Source organism: Triticum urartu, chromosome 3A (assembly GCF_056163025.1).
Source record: "Triticum urartu cultivar PI428250 chromosome 3A, HENAU_Tu73, whole genome shotgun sequence".
NCBI lineage: Eukaryota > Viridiplantae > Streptophyta > Magnoliopsida > Poales > Poaceae > Triticum > Triticum urartu.
In genome coordinates, this window is record NC_141875.1 from 39450373 (window position 1) to 39467729 (window position 17357).

A 17357-nucleotide genomic window follows, 5' to 3' on the forward strand; every position below is an offset into this window, starting at 1 on the left:
ATTCTGAATTGTCCGAAACGACTTACAAAAGTGAACGGAGGGAGTACCTATAAATAAAAATCTTCACACCTCCGTGTGTGTTAATTTGTCTTCTTTCATGTAGGACATAAGTGATCATATCTTACACAATTTTTTCTTTTGCAAAACGACATGCCATGTTAAGATTATCATCCATGATTTTCTTAAAGGAATATTCACAAATTTTTGGAGTTAACACGGAGAGAATATAGGTTCTCTTCCCAACCTAGGTTTTGGATTCCAGATGAAAAAAACTCAAGGGGCAACGAGATTTCCAGTCACCGCGGTAACTGAAAACAGATGACGATTACCTGCTGATTTTTCTATATGAATTTCGAATGGGGATTCTTTTTTTCTTGCGGAAGAATTTTGAATGAGAATTCAGCCAAAGTTCATACAAATTCAAAAACGTCGTCTTTTTCTTTTTGCTCAGTAAGACAATTTCTCATGGGGTACCGAGATCCGTGGTTACCGTGGTAATCAAAACCTTGTGCCCAACCATTTTGCGCAAAACCATCCATATGGCAACAACAATCCACATGACTAGACTGCTACTCTACTTAAGAAAGATTTACTTCACGTACATGAATTAAGAAGTTTGTTCCATACAAGTTTTCTACCCCGTTGATACAAGTAGCTGAGACGGAAGGGGAGAACAAAGGCCTATACTGTTGCTGGAGTTTCCGACTGTGGTAGAGAAAGAAAATAAAGTTCAAGCGGGCGGACAACAATATCGCGCCTAGGATTTACTAATGAAGGCGAAATCGCATGGAACTGGTGGCTCATGCCGTGGAATGGGTTGGGGAGGCAGCTTGGGTGGGTTCACTTTGGCATCGCAGGCGAAATCACGCCGTGCGGCGGTGGTTGGGAGGGGGGGGGGGTAGAGGAATTCCCCTCAAAAAAAAAGTTAGTAGAGGAATTTCTAACAGACTGTAAATGCAAGAACGACGTCCACACATAGTTTTAAATAGCCGGCCGCTATAGCCTTTTCAACAGGGTGCCGCTAAATGGTCGCCTTCATAAATAGCCCGCTTTAGCCTGCTATAGCTGATTTAGAGGTTCGCCGCTATTTTTCATAGCCCGCTATTTAATACATTGATTCACGTGTGGTTCTTTGCTAGAGTATCATGGTCCATTTTCGGAGTGGAAATCTAAGACCGATGAAACGGGAGTACGACCACACTCCACATCGAAGCTTCAACCACAGCAAGCCTCGACAGGTGACTATCCTACGTTCGGGCGTACACAAATTTCTGATTTAACCACATAGCTTGACGACTCGTGTCTTCTGCATAGATGTCAGAACGCAATGCAGGCCATGCAAAAACTACTCCAAAAGAGTTGGCGAGAGGGGTGGTGGTCGGAGTGCGCGCGAACGAACCCAAGGCTCCCCCACAACGGGAGAAAGCCCAGCTAGATAACTATATGGGCTCGCCGCCGGCGGCTGCCGGTCGTGCATGCATATATGCATATGCCCGTCGCGGGGGGTACAGTCCCGTACCGCGTCTGCCGGGCTCAGAGACCACGCGTCCTGCGTGAAGCAGGACGTGCGTGCGTGCCTGACCATGGGCTCAAAGCTCGGCAGCACACACACAACCACAACCCGAGCTCAGCTCCGCCGCCGTTGCCCGCGACGCCCGAGCCGAGCCTTTCCCTCGCCAACTCTACCCTCCAAAGAAGCCGGAGTTACAGGCCTGCGCTACCAGACCCGGCGAGGGTTCCTGCGAATGGGGCGCATTTATAGCGCGCAATTTCCGTCCGAAATGGCGATGTGGGACTAATTAATCACATCATCTGATTATTATGCGTGCTGCGATGAAACGACTGGGGATGGTGAACTGATTAATAACTTTGATCGGAGGAATTAGTTTAGTCCCCCGGCCGTCGATCCCGGCTGACTCGGCGAGGCGACGCCCGGTAGCCGAGCCGCAATGAACTCGCGCCTCCGCCGTGCCGCAGTCCGAGCTCGGAAGATCGATGATGCGCCGCCCTTGCCGCGCCGGTGGATCTGCTGATCGGAGATTGAATTGTGGGAGAGCACTCTGTTTGGATGATAGGCCAAGAGGTTTTCAGGTACTTGATGGATACGACTAAACGTGCTTTTTCGTTTCGGGACACTAAACACGTATTCTTGGGACACGGTTTGGTTTGGTTCATATTAATAGCGTACTCAGCGGGTTAACCCGTGCATCCGGAGAACTAGATTAGCCGATAATTTTGTTGTCGTGAATAGTCCACATACGAGTATTATATTAGAGGGGCGTCATCCGGACACTCTTTGTGCTACTGTCTTGAGAGCAAAATACTTTCCTGATGAAAATATTTTAAAGGCAGGGCCAAAAAAGGGATCATCTTTTACGTGGCAGAGTATCGTCGCTGGTCTGCAAACGTTCAGGAGAGGCCACATTTGGAGAGTTGGTTCCGGTGAGAAAATAAATATTTGAAAGAACCATTGGATACCTTCGAGTCCAACAAGGATGATCCACACAAGAAAAGGGAACGTGTTATTAAGAACGGTGAATGAGTTGATTGATCCTAATACAGGAGCTTGGGATGTGGAACTTATCAGGATTATTTTCTTTCCAATTGATGCAGAAAGAATTTTGAGAATTCCTTTATCAGTGCATCTAAACGAGGATTTTGTAGCATGGCATAAGACCAAATCACACTCATTTTCTGTTCGGTCAGCCTACTACTCAGAATGGGAACACCAATTTGGTTCAAAAATTCTTAGTAATGAAGGGACCTCAAATGTTAATCCTGTTTGGTCGGCTGTGTGGAAGTTGGAAGTCCCTAGTAAGATAAAAATCTTCATCTGGCGAGCTCTTAAAGGTGTTGTTCCTGGTATGGCAGTTCTCGCTTCTAGGCATATTAAAGTCTCAGCAGAATGTCCTATTTGTCGTTCTGGGCCTGAAGATATTCGCCATTTGCTGTTTACTTGTACACGCGCTCGGCAAGTTTGGAAGGCACTTGGCCTTAATACAGTTATTGATCAAGCTTTGGCAGTGGATCTTTCAGGCTCTGTAGTTTTGGAAGAAATCCTACGATGGCCACACAGGAAGTCGCCGGTGTTAGGACAGCTAGGCTTGCAAGAAACAGTGGTTGTGGCCTCATGGTACATATGGTGGGAAAGGAGAGAAGCAAGGAAAGGCGAGAACGTCAAATGGTCTCTTAGCTCAGCTTTCGGTATCCAAGAAGACTATGCAGAGAAGTCCTCAGCAGCAGGCGAGAAGAGTAGGCTGGGAGAAACCACTTATTGGTACTTACAAGTTAAATACTGATGCATCTTTCTTTGAAGATGGTATAGGATCAATGGCTGCTGTTGTGCGTAACAGTCGTGGGGAAGCAGTTGTCGGTGCTGCAGAGATTTTCAGTTATGCCTCAAGTGTTGCGTCTGCAGAAGCAATGGCACTTTACCTTGGTCTTGGACTAGTACCTGATATTGGATGCTCAAAAATCACCGTGGAGTCAGACTGTTTAGAGCTCGTTACCGCTTGCAATGGAGGTTCAGAGATACTGGCATCATATACTGCTATTTTATATGATGCTTTCCAACTTGCACATGAGATATCGTCGATTCAGTTCCATCATTGCCCCAGGGAAGCAAATAAGTTGGCACATGTTTTAGCGAGAAATGCTTATGACTCAAAACAAATGATTTGGTGGGATGATGTTCTGCCTAATTTTCTATTACCTCATGTACTGAATGATGTAACACTCTCAAATTTGCAATAAAGTGCGAAGAGGCTTCCTTTCAAAAAAAAAAGTTGAAAACCTAGGACGCTGATGTAGTCCTGCTAATCTTTTATGAGCTATATATATGTTCCGATTAGTTAAAAAATATTGCGAGAACCGATTAGTTATTCTTTGCATATGTTTTTTTTAGAGAGGAGGCATATTGCCCGGCTTTAGCACGCTGGAGCCCTTACAAGCACAAATCCAGGTTCAAAGAGGTTCGCAGAAAAAGAACGAGAATAAAAGTAGAAAGGTTCGATACAGACCCATAGGGCTGAGGCATATGCTAAGATGCTGGTCTACTTGTCAAGTTATTCTCAGCTAGAAAAGTCCATGTGAGATGAAACCGTCAGGACGTAATCCATAAAACACATGGTACTTGAATTCTAGTAGTTTTGAAGCAAGGAAGAAGGAAAAATAAAAAGCATTGGTAATACTAGCAAAAATGCCCGTGCGTTGCAACGGGACAAAAAGTTATCACACCACCTAGCCTCAATAAGCATTGCTAAGACCACCTCCCCCCATCCATACACAGGTCAATGTCCTATATTTTAACCCCCACCCGTGTGGTCGTCTATATTTCTTCCACCATGATCGCGGCAGATATATGTCAATAAATTTGTATGAAAATATATTCCTGTACTCTATGCTTATTTGCTATTATATTCTTTGTTTTATTTTATTGTTGCATCATCATATCATCGTGCCATTAAAACACAAATAAATAAACTGCATAGATCTTTGATCTATTTAAAATGAGGGAATTCATTGTGGTTCTCTTTATAATCCATGAACATATCCTCCCAATATTATTAGCGAGCTAGAATAAAACATTCCATTAATTTTGGAATCACCCATAACCAGACTTGCAATTGAATTTCCTTTTGATTCCAAATATTTTAAATTCATGTGATATTCTTCAAATAACTCTTTGAAGTTGTGGTGCTTTGATTTGCCAAATCTCATCTTGGTTCCCCTTGAAATAAATTCTTTTTGTTTTCTTGTTTGAAAAATAGAAAATGAAGGAAAGACTTTTTTTTCTACCAGGCCGCCCCAGCTCCTTCCCTTTCGCCATAGAAGCCGCGGCCCATGCCCTAGGCACACCTCTCTCTCCCGATCAGATAGATCGAGCATCACAACTAAAAAAAAGATAGATCGAGCATCATTGTCTCAAAAAAAAAACCCACCACCCACTCCTCTTCCTCTCGTTCCCCTGGACCCCAGGCCCGACCAGCAGCCACTGCAGCAGTTTTCTCCAGGGAGCCCGCCCATGGAAGAGGATGGCGCGTCTCTGTCTCGATACGTCCGCCCTGGATCCACGCCGGAGCAGTCGGATCCGCCGCGTTGGCCACGCAGGCCGCCGCTGGTGCCCTTCGAGGGGAGGACGCCTGGGTAAAGATGACCCGTATATCTCATCCTGGTGTCTTGGCTTGCTTGATTCTTGCAACTGACGAACATATATAAGTCGGTAGGATTTCGTTTAAAGGAGCACGGTGGTACTATTCTAGTTGATAAAATAGAAATATAAATTTGTGCAGCGGGCCTAGCCTGGCCCATCTGAGCAACGAACGTATATCAGAAAAATTGAACGTAGCGTACGAGAAGCAATCTGGAGTGCGGGTTGAATAACAGAAACCACAGGTTTTTTTTGTTGCAAAATTACTGTGCAGCGGATCGCCGGACGGGCTGAGGCCCAAGTGGCAACGCTTCAGCCATGTGAGACATCTCAGGGCAAGGCCCAGGTAGTAGTGCGGACAATAGATCATGTACGCATGAAAATTTAGGGACGTGGTTCCCCAAATTAGTACCACCTTATCACTACACCACGGTACGTTATGCCCTACCGATGTGTGTTGGGAAAGTTATCAATTACCGACCAATCGTTGGTTGAGAAAGCCCTCATCGGACTGTTGGTTGGGAAAGCTTTCATACGCCGATCAACAGTCGGTCGGGAATGCATGCACAAATGCCATCGAGCAGTCGGTCGGCAATTCTTGCATACCCTTTGAACTATGGGTCGGTAAATAACGCCGACCGACCGCATGTGGCTAAATGGGCCAAGCGCGCGACGAAAAAATTTAGCGCCAAGTTTTGGCCCAGCCCGCGAACGTCGCTGCTCTTTCCTTCCCAGTACCGTGAAATCCCTAATTCCCCACTACTAGCCGCCGCTCACGCCGCCCCCAACATCGCGACGCTCACTGCTCTCTCCGGTCGGCCGCTGCACCGCGCCGTCGCCCTCAAACCCTCCTGCCGCCCCCACAGCACCCACCCCCCCCGAGATCGAACCCTCTCCACCACCAAGGTGCTCCATCCCCACCCCGTCACCAAGAACTCCGGCCTCTTCGTCATCCTGGGTGCCGGGCAGATCCCGGGGAAGACTATGTCGGACGTGGAGAAGCACTTCCCACGCTATCTTGCTCCTCCACTGCCGGCCCCACGTCGTCCTGCCTACCAGTGCCCCCCACGCGGCCCTGCTCCCCGCCGTTGCCCCCTCCAGGTTGCCGGCGGCGGAGATTTATGTCCGTGCGAACATCCCGGTGAGGCATCTCTCTCTCTCTCTCTCTCTCTCTCTCTCTCTCTCTCTCTCTCTCTCAACTGACAACCAAATTCATCTCACAGATCGGAAACATCAGTGCCAGTGGGTTCTTCTTCAGAGACCATCCATTTGACGTTCTGCCCCGAGTCCCGATGACCTTCTTATGTGCGGATGTCAAAAGACATGCCTTCTTTGTACCATTCGCGAGACCAAAGTGAGTTCAGAGTGTACGTATTTCTCAAATTAGTTCTTGAGTGGACTATTTGTGTCTATGCTCTTCAATCATTGCAAACCTATTTCTGATATTCCCGTTGTGCTTCTGTTGGACAACTTCAGATTTGTGGGCAAAAAAAATCCATAATCAAACATTTATATGTATAAATCTTATTCAATACAAATATCCTTTGTCCTTGCCAACGGGCACCCAGAAAACATTATTTGTTTGAAGTAAAGTACCCACATGTAGCATTTGAGAGGGGATACAAAATAGTTTTGTAAAATAAGCTGGCCATAATCTGAAATCTGATTCTGAACTCTGTCGTGTTTTCTACAGCACTTACATGTTAATGTAGATGGAATTGGATTATGAAACCAGCCTTACCATGATAAAAGTACTGAACCTGACATCTACAAAAATATATTCCTTGCATAATCTCTTGCTTTTCCTTGATGAGAAGCCTTATGTTCAACTTGTATATTTCAGATTTTGTTTTTTCAAGTTATTTTTGTATGGACAATGTATGATACAACCTGTATAATATTGTTGGTGAACATTTATAGCAGTGCCTGACAAAAGAAGGCAGCCAAACCTACTAACCAGCGGGATCCGAATGATGTGTGGATTTCCAAAAGGTATTTTCTTATACTGTTAGACCATGTTTGATATTGATTTCATGAATTCCTGCTAAAACATCATTGTTTCCTGTGAAGTTCAATTCCTGTAGCACCTATTTTGTTTCCTGTGATCCACATGTTAGGCAAAGAAATGGTTCGATTATGTAAAGTGTAGTCCTTGAAAACTAAATTAAATAGCTAGATAAGCACTGCCCATTAGTTTTCTCCCTCCTCCCCTCTCTACCTGCAGTGTACAGATTTCAACCCCCGGCGACGGAGTCATGCACCACATCGGCCCAGCGCGCAATTTTGTGTAAAAAAACTAGCACTACTTTGATTCATGGATTGATTTTTCTATGAGCGAGCAGTAGCGTTTCCTGCTTTCAGCATGTTGTCTATTCTACATATATCTATGTAACTTGTGTGAATCCTTTGTTTCAGACCTAAAATGTTTCCTCAAAATTAATAATTTGTGCCCTGTGAATCATTGCTGCTATCCTCTGTAGAAATGCCCAACTTGAAGCGGGATCACTAAGCATATTGATCACCATCTAAACATATTGGTGTCACATTTCAAGATTGATCTGTCATTGAATGCCATTTAGTGGACGTGTGTCAGCTTAAGAGTACAAATATATGAAGCATTTCTCCTCTTGTTATTGTACTTAGTTTTCCACCGATGACAGGAAGAAGAAGGCCATTCACAAGACCACGACCACTGATGGCAAGATCACGACCTTGAAAATGGTAGTAATGAACACCATTCTTGGTATCGAAGAGGTCAACATTGTCAAGGATGACTTAGTTATCCAATTTCAGAATTCGAAATGTGAAATGTTGACATGTTATACCATTACTTCTATAGAATTGAGGATCCACTTAAACATTTCTTCTAACATTGGTGATTCTTGATTTCTCCCAGTGCAAACATCCATCACAACACATGGGTAGTCACTGGAACACCACCGTTGAAAAGTAACTCTTGCTTTAGAATCTTCATGGCTTAATTGTTTCGTCGAGTAGCCTTATTTTTCTGGAGCAACATAAATATCTTTAAGATATGCCAAACTGCTTTCGCAGGCAGTGATCTGAATTTTATTTGTACATCTACTTTTAAGTTTGATGGGTATGTAAATATTATTAATGTACATGGCATAATATGATATCCACTTGAACTCCTTGTCAATATTCAATATCAAAGTTGAATATGTCCGCCTTGCCCCAAACTCCACAGTCTTAGTCACTGCAATTTAACTTTATTTATATATGCAATAAAAGTAGTTGAAAACCAAACTGGTAAATTCTAGTTGTACCATATTTGTTCTTTGAGAGTTGTACTACATTCTTTGACTTGACATAACTGCAATTTCACCTTTGGCCCTTTATTTTTGACAGAGCTGCAAGATATTCTGGCAACACTTATCAACCAACTGGTAAGTCCCTTTACATTCTCACATTAGTCCAATGGTTGCCTATGTTTCCGGAAAAATATTGCCATACTTGAAATGGAAGACAGTAAAACATTTGAACCAAACTAGTGCCTCTATACCATGCCTCAATAGGAAATTCCTTTTCGACAGGACCTGATAACATGGATAGCCTGTGAAGCTATATAGCGATGTACCTCTTCTGGTTGTTGATTATTAAAATTTTATTGTTTGACACTCATCTCCACCCAATTAACTTTCAATGACCAGGAGCTAGTCATCCATGGTGGCAACGACATCGGGAAGATCTCACCTTGCTTTTTTACTTGGATTTATAGCCTGGGTTTGTTGGTGAAGTAATGATCGAAGGAGATATTAAATTGTTGTCTGTGGTAGCAAATGGCTTGCCTACAACAGAGGACTTTGAGCATGTCACTGATTTGGAAATATTGAAGGTTCCACCTGTCCCCATGGATAAATTCCTTTATCTTTTTATTGGGTTAATCTCTACAGCAAATAATTTTAAACGTAGAATAGTGGTTCTTAAACGTAGAATAGTGGTTCGTAGAACTGGGGTATCATGTGTGGGTAGTGACCACCTTATTGAAGATCCTTCTTCCTGTTTTGATTGCATTTTCATTCACTATGTACTTGGTTACACCTTGTCACAAGACAACACTCTTCAAAATTTTGTCAAAACTCTTCTTGTGTTCTGTTTATTCTAGAATTACAGCTCCTCACTTCATGGTCAATACTTATGTGCCTCTTTTGCTGCCTTTGATAAAATCATAAAAATGAGGTGGTGAACGAGGAGCTCTGGAATGAAGCACAGACATATGGAGACATCAAGTTGCTGCTGTTTGTTGATTATTATAACAAGTGGTACATAAATTCATATGTATCTTTTTATGGCACAGGGAAACTCTTTGCTTGACGGAAACCTTAAAAAAACTAATGATGGAAACTTACTACTACTGGCGTTTTGGATGGCCATGTGTACTATTATCATTTATCATGTTGCAGATGCTTAGCAAATGCCTTCGCAGCTATCTGTTCTTAATCGTCTGATTTCTTGCTCCTTTCACTTATGTAGGAATGGCAAGTTATCCCCCATGGGCAATAGACCAGGATAAATTGTATGTCAGGATATAGCAAAAGAAGTTTACAGGAAACACAAAAGAGGGGAGCAAAAGGTACATGCTCTTCTAAAATTTGTAGAAGGGCTTCCCCTTTTCTCGTTAGTGATAATGAATTCTCTTCAGTTGCTTTCATATGAAATGATATTGAAGGAAGCTTATAGAAAATACAATGTTCTCCATTTGTGGTGCAGAATATTAACTGTGGATTTTGACTTGCAGATTTTCAAGCTGGAGGATGTCCTCCAAGATGAAGAATGAAAGCTTTGATGTCAAGTATGAGAACGATGCAAGGATCTTTTTCGAAGGCTATGAGGATGGGCATGTAGTTGCTTCCCCACTAGTAGGAGCCAAGGCAGACAATGTGCCTTTTAGACAAATTCTAGAAAACAAAACAAGGATTTTTTGCTCTCAGACAATGAACCATAACGTTTCCTTTATTTAATTACTTACATTGGTTTATAGGAAACTTTGATGGTCATCAGTTCATAACAGATTAACTATATATATATATATATATATATGTGTGTGTGTGTGTGTGTGTGTGTGTGAAAAAAATAATGAATGTGTGTTATTATTGTTTGATTCTAGTTTAATATTGTTGGATGACATGCACCTTATACTATTATGAATTATGTAACTTGATTGACATTCTATTGGTAATGTGAAATCTAACAATGGGAGGGCTAACGGTTGTTGGTCGCTAAAACAACAAACCCCGTCAGACAGTTGGTCGGGAAAGGTTAATTCCAGGCCCAACTGAACGTTGGTTGGGAAATAATTCGCAATCTGATAGTCGGTAGGGAAAGGCCCATGGCAGCCCCAACGGACTGTTGGTCGGGAAAGGCCCATGGCAGCCCCAACGGACTGTTGGTCGGGAAAGGCCCATGGCAGGCTCAACAGATTGTTTGTCGGGAAAGATATGCCATAGCTGACAAGCAGTCGGTCGGGAAAGGGTTTTCCCGTCTGGACTTTCCCCAACAGACAGTGTCGGTCGGCAATACTCTTTCCCATCCGACTGTTTGTTAGGGGAACCTGTATTCCCGACCAATTTGTCTGTTGGGGATGTAGTGCTATGGTGTAGTGTATATATATGTTTTAAATTCAAACTGAAAGAAAGTGTATTGTGACGTAATATTTGTATGTATTATCTTTTGGGCGATGCTAGGCGCCGGCGCATCGGCCGAACGCTTCGGCCGGTCCAACCCTAGCCGTCAGATCGGCCCGACCCGATCCGTTGGATCTTTATCCAATCATGTCGTCTTCTTCCTCTCGCGAGCGCGGACAGGAAAAGGAACCCCGTCTCGGCGGCCGCACGCGTTTTCCCTCGTCGCCGCCCCCTTGCCTGCCCTTCCCGTCTCTGATCGCCGCCCGTCTTCGCCGGCCGCCCTGGTCGCCGGTCCCAGCCCTCGGCGGCCGTCCTCGTCACCGGCTTCGTTCATGCTACAACCCACCCATGCAGTTGTAGTTTCCGTGGCAACCATTGTAGCTCCGATGGCAACGACTGGAGCTCACTGCCGTGCTCACCGGTGTGCTCGCCGGCGCTCATCCCCCGCTTGCAACAAAAAAATCGAGTGCCCAGGGAGATGCCCAGTGCTGCAACCTATGACCAAAAAAGCTACAATCGGTGACCAAAAAAGCTTCAACCAGCTATGAAAAAGTTTCAACTCGTATGACGGAAAACTATGAACGACCAAAGAAAAGTTACAACTGGTGACAAAAAAGCTTCATCTGGCGATGAAAAAAGCTCCATCCGACAATGAAAAAAGCTTCAACTATGAAGCCGTAAGCCATGGACAACAAACGAAAAAGCTACAACCGGTATTGAAAAAAGCTTCAAACTTGTTGTCTTAGCTGTGAACCTCGCGACGATGTTGACGTCGTTTTGCTGCAACCATAGTTGGTTTTGCTAAAACCGGCGTCGGAATTTGCTACAACCATTTTCCACATCTACTTGCTACTGCTCCACCGAGCTCCGACACCCGCCCATGGCCATCGTCTCCGCGGTGCCATTCCGGGAGAAAAAAGGTTCAATGGTTGCAGCTCCGCGCGTGGTCGGTTGCAGCTTAGACGTGGTCAGGTCCGACGAGGCAGGCAGAGCTCCGATGACGCGGATCCGAGCAGATCCGGCCGAGGGCAGCTGGATCGGCTGATTCCCATGGCCGCGAAGTCCCAGAGGCCTGCAGGCGGCGATGGTAACGACGGGGCCTGAGAACGAAGCAGAGAAGGAGAGAGAGATGACCAACAAAAAAAGAAAAAAATGAAGGAGAAGGATATGAGAGATGTCTGCGTGCGGCCCTTTGACCGCGTGGACGCGTGACCGGCCGAGCGTTCGGCCGGCGCGCCGTTCGCAAACATCTACCTTATCTTTTTCTAATGTAGCAAGATGCTTTTGAATGTCACTCGCAAAAAAAAGATGCTTTTTGAATGCCTATCTTGGGGGAGGGGGGCCAAGACAAAAGATTTTTCATATCCTTGGGGGTGGAGGGGGGGGCAAGACAAAAGATTTTTCATTTTTATTGATTGAGAAGAAAAAAGTTTGCCTAGTTAATTAGAGGAAAAATGGACGAAAATCTAGATTAGAACCCACCACGGGGCACACTCGGACGACCTAGCCACAAACGCCAAATAGTCGACCGAAGCGTCGAGAACATGGCAACTCCAATTTTACTGAAGAGCTTCACAGGAGAAAGTTGCAAGACTCACATCGGCCTAGTCCAATGCAACACTCGGAGAACACCGCCAGCTGAAAACCACCCTCATGGAGTCATCGGTGCCATAGTGACCCAGCCGACCTCAGCTCCGACTTCTCTGACACAACACGAAACTAGCATAGGTGTACACATTGGCGCACCTGACTGTCGACACCATAAGGAGAAGCTGCGACCCAGCTCTGCTCGCCAACATCGTTGTTGCCGCATAGTCGCAACTCCAACCACCCACATTGCCGGACGGACACCAGGCCACAATGTCGTGCACGCCCAGCCCGCAGGACGCAGCAATGGAACCAAGATCTTCAAGATAGCACCCTAAAGAGGGGAAACGATGTTGAAGACGCCACCGCCGCCAGACCCTGCAGCAGGATCTTGGTTTTCACCTGAAGATCTTGATCCAGGAGTTAAGGATGCGCAGATCTCCCCCGATGACGCCTCCAAGGAGCACAACGACGCCCACAGGCGCCATCCCTACCGGCCAACAAGCATCGGCCAGGCATTCACCCGGATTAGCCCAACCACCACTCCCTCGCACCCGGCAAAGGCCAGCGAGAACCTCGACTAGTCCGCGCACCCCTAACGCAACAAGCATGCCAATGCTGCGCGGGGCCACCACCTTCCTTGCCGCCAGCAAACACAGGCAAGCCAAAATAGACCGATACCAGTCAGATCTAGCGGCCGCCCTCATGTACATTTTTTGTCTACGGACGTGTCTGCTATCTGCTTGCTTCCTGACACAAGAGGCACCATATATAATGATCAAAGGTAATGCTAATAGTATGGTGAATAGCAGCATACCCTTTACCAAATTTGAAAGAGGTAATAACACTAGTGATGCCTAAACTTGCCATCGATGTTCACTTTGGTGCCTGAACTTTAAAAATACACCAAACTGGTTTTATAACTTGACAGTATGGTTCAAGTACGGTTCAAATCACGTCTAGATACATATGTATTGTTGACCAATTGCGCCATGTGCCAACCAATTGCGCCATGTAAGTTTATTATCTTATACGCACTACAACATTTTATATATCCAACACAATCGTGGAGTTAAATGGGCTGCAGTTTCTGCACCCGTTTTCCACATGTTAGTTGTTTTTCTTATTTTAGAAATTACAACATATTCAGGTAGTATGTGAAGTGTTCATGCTTTTAGAAAATGTATTTCTAGGTGTAAAAAGTGTGCACGTGTTTTAATAAAGTATATGTGTTTTTCAAAAGATATATTTTCGAATAAAAATAAATTTTAAAATATGTGTGAAAAAAAGAAACAATGGCCTAGTGTTCCCCCAGGATTTTATACATTCTTATATTTAAATTAAAATAAATTAAACTATACATACATTTGTCTAGTAAAAAACATTTTAATTACATGAATTTTTTAATAATACGTAAATATTTGATAAAATTACATTAATATGTTTTAGAATATTTTTTGTGCATATTATTTCTAAGACAATAAGATTCTAGCTTCATTTTTATTACTAATACAATAATTTCCATAAGTTTTAGAATTAATAAAACCGAAAAAGAGACTCACACGTCGAAGGGTCACATAGAAAAGCAAAAAGAACTATTTTTTTAAAAAAAGACCTCGTGATATTTTTTTTAACATGAAGATTTTGAAAATTATATTAACATTTCGAAAAAGTATAACTTTTAAAAATTGCAAAATTATTTTAACATATATGTTAATCCTTGCAAAAAATATGAAAGCATTTTATTAATTATTTTGCATTATTTTAATTTCTTGAATATTTAAAGTTGGATTAACATTTTTTGAGTGGTAATCAACTTTTTATTTAATATTGTGACTATAGTTTATATATTTTTTCTAAAAAAAAAAATAACTAGCATGTGGAAAATTGGCATTGCAGTCGAATTAGCTAAAAAAGGTTAGCAATGCGTACAAATCTGCTAACTTTTCCTGGTGAAGTGGTTTGCGCAGGTCCTTCGCTGCGCACAGTTCGCCGGTTCAAATCCCAGATGTGCTACATTTTTATTTATTTCGATTGTGCACTGACATGTGGGACATTTTTATTTATTTCGGTTGTGCACTGACAGGTGGGATCTGATGGTCATCTAGGCGCACTCTTTTCATGTCAGTCTGTCTCGGCACTGCAAGTGGATCCGGTGTGGCCGTGCCATGCTGAAATATCTAGTCTTGTACATACGTATCTGGACGTCATTTAAACCATATTTAAACCATACCGCCAAGTTATAGAACTAGTCCGGTGTATTTTTCAAGTTTAGGCATCAAAGTGAACATCGATGGCAAGTTCAGACACCGCTAGTGTTATTACCTCAATTTGAAAGGTTTAGCACCTAGCTGCACCGCTAGCTTGGATGTAAAAACAACAAATAACCAAAGCACCGATAACTCCCAAGGCGTGCCTGCATACAATATTGGACAGGGTATACAATCGGCTGCAGCCATGGATTGCTCGTTGGATCACCGCGGTTGGTCGCCTCGTGCTAGTCAAGTCGGTATTTACATCCATCCCCGTGTATCACTCCATCGCTATGCAGCTGCCCATGTGGCTGATCGATGGGTTTGAGAAGAGAATTCGTGCCTTCTTTTGGAAGGGACTGACATCGTCAGCGGTGGCCAATGTCTGGTGGCTTGGGAGCAAGTGTGAAGCCGTTCGAGTTTGGCGGATTGGACATCCTGAACCTCAAGCTATTGGGCTATGCATTCCCGGCACTGGCTATGCATGCAGCGCACATTCGATTGCTGTTGGGTGAGCCTGCAGTCGGCCGTGGAGCCTGACGTGCAGGCTGTTTTTGACTCATCCATCAAGGTGATGCTGGGGGATGGTAAGAAGGCTCTTTTCTAGATGGACATTTGGCTCCGCGGGCATTCCATTCAGTTCAAGGCCTCGAAGCTATTCCTAGCGGTGAACAACGGTGTGTGGCACTCGCGAACAGTTCATGAGGCCTTGGCGGACCGTGCTTGGATCAGGGACATCACAGGGGTGTTGACGGTTACAGTGCTAACGCAATTCCTGATGCTCACGGATTTGCTTCTCGAGGTGCATCTCCTCTTTGAGATTCCGGATCGCATAATTTGGAACTGGACACCGACTGAGGTATATTCTGCGAGCTCGGCTTACCAGGTGTTCTTTGCTAGCCTCGATAGGTTCCCGTGCAGTCGGGCCCTTTGGAAGTCTTGGGCTCCGGCCAAGTGCAAGCTTCACTTCTGGCTAGCGATGAGGCGTCCGATTTGGACGGCGGCCAGACGCCTTGAGCACAGCCTGCAGACCCCCGTCATGTGCCCGTTATGCGAGAAGGAGGCTGAGACTGCAGACCACCTAGCATTGGGCTGTGTATTTGCTAGGAGGGTGTGGCATTCTACCCTCTCGCGTTGCGTCCTCGGTCAGTTGGTGCCCACCATGGATGCAACTACCATGGAGTGGTGGGTAGCCAGTCTCATTTACTCCCGAAGGAGCGGAGGAAGGGTTTCGATTCGCTTTCCCTCCTCATCGTCTAGATGCTATGGAAGGAGTGTAATGGTTGCATCTTCAAGCGGCCAGCGGTTGTTGCTCGAGAGCTTTGTCGTCACATCAGTACTGAGGGGAGGTTGAGCTATGGAAGCTTTCTGGTGCGAGGGGGTTGTCGGACATCAGGAGATAGAACCTTCTAGCACGTAGGGCATTGTTGGGTGCCCCCTGGTGTTAATGGCTGCCCACCATATGCTGCTGTCGGGATGGTTGTAACCACGGCAAGCCGCCAGACTCTCTGTACTTCTAGTTCTCTTCTTCTAATTCTTTGTGCGTTCGCAAAAAAACTCTTCAAGGAGAGGTTTCAACACTGGTGGCACTTCCAGGTATCCATTTTAAGGGGCGGTCTCTTTTATCAATAAGGCAAATAAGAAAAATACAAGCATGCAATTTTGTGCAAACTAGGAAAATTGTAGTAAGTGTGACATTCTTGACTATTCTCTTAAAATATATAAGAGTGGCATAATAATATGCACATAAAGATGGCACAAGGTATAGTGTACGTAAAGGATAAATCACTTTCAGCCTTCCAAAGCGACATGCGACACAAAAAGCAGAAACCTTGGGCTGGACTCTAAGAGGACAATATAGAGAGAAATTGAATACTAATGCAAAAATAACTCACATATAGCACATGAATAAAACTTTTGACAGGTGCCGGTGCGGATGGTAAACCATTTTGCTACAAAAATTAAGCTCTATCTGAGCTATCAAACACGCACATGGAATCTAACCCCAGAAAATCTAGCACGTTAACGCAACATTAATGTATGATGTTTATAAAATTTCATATAAAAATTTGAAATATTTTTTGAGATATAAAAATGAAAAATTTGACATCAGTGTGATAATGGGTCAAATCTAAAGTCCAAGTTATATTATGTACTCCCTCCGTAAAGAAATATAAGAGCGTTTAGATCATTAAATTTTTGTTTTTTGGGTTATGTTTCGAATTTTGACTTGAAATTTTGTGACAACCTACATTGATGTTGTGTGAGTGTGCTAAATTTATTTAGAATGTTTTGAACATTTTAAAAACACAATGTGAGTTTGGTGCACCGGTTGCACTACAAGCTCCGATGCACCAGATATTTTTCCGCGGAGGAGATGGTGGCACTGGAACAAAGTCGAATGTTGCACTTAGTGGTGGAACCAAGTGGTTTTTTACACTTGACAACTTAAGTTTGCAAGTTGTAGCCTGTTTTTTGCGAAAGTCCTGGTAGAGAGTCGGTGGGATTTCCTATTCCGCACGTCGGTCTCTGGATAGCGGCCACATGCATACCCTCCTAGGCATTTGTAGACGGGCCCACTATTCTTTCTCCCATCGGTTTTGGGAAGGTTTGATTATACAACCATCCCTCGAGCCGAGCCCAATACGAGATTATCGCCTGGGATGTAGGCTTGTTTTTCATCGCGGCACATTTTTGCATTCGTGCCTCGCTTCACGAGTTAGT

At 44.3% G+C, this 17357-nt stretch overlaps 1 long non-coding RNA gene across 5 annotated transcripts; it reads left to right on the forward strand.

Annotated features, from left to right (window-relative positions):
- The first annotated feature begins 5877 nt into the window (after positions 1–5877).
- LOC125542613 (uncharacterized) lies at positions 5878–10167 on the forward strand. 5 transcript variants are annotated; one of them, XR_015618059.1, is made up of 9 exons: positions 5878–6290; positions 6373–6503; positions 7073–7141; positions 7810–7903; positions 8046–8098; positions 8519–8556; positions 8821–9432; positions 9644–9743; positions 9909–10167. It is a non-coding gene; the product is annotated as an uncharacterized LOC125542613 (long non-coding RNA). The 5 variants fall into 5 exon arrangements; XR_007297996.2 differs by lacking the exon at positions 8046–8098 and having other exon boundaries at positions 7070–7141; XR_007297998.2 differs by lacking the exon at positions 8046–8098.
- Positions 10168–17357: the final 7190 nt, after the last annotated feature.